The sequence below is a fragment of the Zea mays genome, chromosome 2 (genome assembly GCF_902167145.1).
Source record: "Zea mays cultivar B73 chromosome 2, Zm-B73-REFERENCE-NAM-5.0, whole genome shotgun sequence".
Taxonomy (NCBI): Eukaryota; Viridiplantae; Streptophyta; class Magnoliopsida; order Poales; family Poaceae; genus Zea; species Zea mays.
Window position 1 is genome coordinate 177,418,241 of NC_050097.1, and position 2,972 is coordinate 177,421,212.

Sequence of the window (2,972 nt, forward strand, 5' to 3'; positions counted from 1 at the left end):
TCCGGCCACCTCGCTTCCCCCCTTCGCGCTCGCCCACGCGCTCGACCCATCTGGGCTGGGGCACGCAGCGACATTCACTCGTCGGCTTAGGGACCCCCCGGTCTCGAAACGTCGACAAGTGTCATCAGAAAAAGCGAACTGCACACATAGAACCTTATATGTTCTTCTGGCAGACATTATCTCTATTGGTGGACATCTCTAAATTGGCTTAAGTCAATACATGTTATGTCCGCTAGAGAAACCACATTCTGAGACACTCGTCTTCACTCAAGACTGACGTATGATTACGCTGATATGAACATGGGTTACATGCTGCTCTACTCTTAGAAGTCTTTCGTTCTGAATCTCTGGACAAGATTCTTTTAAGGGGGAGGGCTGTAACATCCCAGGTGTTTATGTTCCGCTCGGCAACGAGTTCAGATTTAAGCACACAATATCAGTGGATAAAACGGATTTTAAATTTTAATCATCTTCACCTATCGCGATTTTAATATCGCATCTGTTTCATCTGTCGCGAGTGCGACGTCGTTTTTGTTTTTATTTGTCCGAGCTCTTCCTAAAATTCCGTGATGTTCGGAACATCGTTGCTCCAAAAATCGGTGCGTCCGGTGATTATTTAAAATTCATCGCTCGCGCGAATACGAATTTGGAAGCCCGACTCACTCGGATGATTTTATCCCGAGCCAATTAAATAGAACTCGGCGACTAAGCTTTCAATGTAAAATAATTTAATCTCCTTTTTGTCATCCGTGACATCGTGACTACGGTTTTTTAATTAAATTGTTTTCTAACCAAGTGTTCGGATGACGGACGGACTTCGTCTAAAATCAACTGAATCAGATGTTGATTGAAATAACGAAGCCGAAATCCATTTAATTCGTTCCGATTGCATCTCGCCCCGATCCAAAACTTTGGATAAATAACGGGTACAAATTCATTTGATTACAAAGTATTCGCTAAATCAAAACCGTGACAGTGCGTCCGAGAATTATAATGAGGCTTCGATTCTCTGGTAAATTTATCAGATTTTTGAATCGAATCAACTGTCGCAATTACCGTCGACTCTTCTGCTATCGCTAGAAATCCCGGTTCAAAAATATCTGTAATTTTCTGTATAAAAAAATGAAAGTGAGAAAATCTAAAAGAAAAAAAAAGAGATCTTCTCTTCATCTCTATCTCTCACGCTGCTCTTCTCCCTCATCCGCCCGCCTGGGATATTTTTTTTCCGCCGCTGTTCTTGGAAAAATCCAGCCGCCTTTGTTCTTGATTTCTTCCAGCCGCAAGATTTTTCTTCACCGTGCATCTCAATCCTCTCCTTGGTGGCGCGTGGACGCTTGCTGTGAGCACAGCTTGCCGTTTGCCGCCGCTCAGCTTCAGAAAGATCTCGCCGACGTTCTCCTCCGGGCGGTTGGCTTTACCTTCTCCCTGTCGTGCTCTCTTTCTTCTCTGCCCCTGCTCGCTCTGTTGCTCTGCGCGCCCCCTGATTTCACTGCGCGCGAGCTCCTGCGCCCGCCTTCTCCCTTGCCGCGTTCCTCTGGTGGCCGCGCGCCCTCCAGCCCGGAGCTCTGCGCGCCCAGCCCAGCCACTCGCCATGGCTCCTCCCTGCGCGCGTCGGAGTTCCTCTGCTCGGCCGCCTGCCATGGAGCTCGCCCTGCCCCCTGTTTCCATGACCGGCGTCCCCAAGCTCCTCCCCTGCCGGCGTCCAGCACCCGGCCGGATCTCTCATGGTGCGCGTGCCCTTCTCTTGGCGGCGCTCACTTTGTGCTTCTCTCTCTCAGCGCTCGCGGCTCTTTCTCTCCTGCTCCGTCCATGGCTGTTTGCCTCTGCTCGCGGCGTCCCTGCTCGCCCAGCCGAGCTCTCCACTACCTAGCTCCATCTCACGGCGCTCTGTCTGCTCGGTTCCATGGCCGTGGTACTCCAGCTCGCCGTGCCCTGCTTCCTCTGTTTCCATGGCCAGCTCTCTGCTCATCGCGCGCGCCTGGACGCTCTCCCTGGTGGCCGCCTGTTCTCCCTGTGTACCGCGCGAGTTCTTTGGTAGACGCGCGCTGGCCGTGCTCCACTTCGCCCATCGCGGCGCTCCAGTTCCAACTCGCTGCGCGCCGAGCTCTTCGCTGTTGTCCGTGCGCGCGCCGCTCGTCGACCTCTCTCCTCACGCATAGCTCGCTCTTTCCTTGTTTGCCGCGCGCACGAATTTCATCTGCTCGCCACAGCGTGTCGAGTTCCCGCACCATCATCGCTTCTATCACAAGCTCGTTGGCCACATTTATCTTGACCGTGTCAGCTCACGACTGTGGTCGTGTTCATCGAATTCGCCAACGCTTTGTTGCCGATTCGACGGTCGTCGTTTCGCGTGTTGTCGAGCCCGTCGTTTTCCCTGTCTTGTACTCGCGTGGTTTTCTGCTCGCCGGTGCGCCCTCTCGGCTCGCTCGGCTTTAATTCCCAATCGCGTCGTCGATTCCGCCGGTTAGCGTCGTTCGTCGTCGCGTCGCGGGTGCAGCTCTATATACGTCACCCTCCTGTGTCGTCGTCGTTCCACGCGTCAGCAAGAAGACCCAAGAATCGGGTGAAGACGAAGCTAGCAGCGCGATATTCCCCAAGCGCTAGACAAATTGGTTGGATCGGAAAATCGCTACCGATCTCGCGGATTCGTGTCATCTGTGGAAACGGTAAGCTGATAAATTATTCAGAATAGTTCGATCGATGAATAAATTAATGTGCTAGTGCGATGCTCATTAAGGTGCTCGATAAATTGCGTAAGTCATGAAACTCTCGTCGACTTCGCAGTTCTTGCGATTATCGAGCCAGGTTCAGTTATAACGAGTTATTTCGCTATTCCGATTAATTAGCTGAATTAGTGGACCGAGTAGAATTTTGGCAGGCATGTGTGATGATGAAATATTTTAATCAGTTATAACGATATAGTATAGTTTATAAAGCAAGGGATTAGTTCAGAATTTAATTAATTAGCTGAT

The 2,972-nt window shown here is 51.0% G+C and overlaps 1 pseudogene; it reads left to right on the top strand.

Annotated features, from left to right (window-relative positions):
• The first annotated feature begins 961 nt into the window (after positions 1-961).
• LOC118476389 (uncharacterized) lies at positions 962-2,671 on the top strand (annotated as a pseudogene).
• Positions 2,672-2,972: the final 301 nt, after the last annotated feature.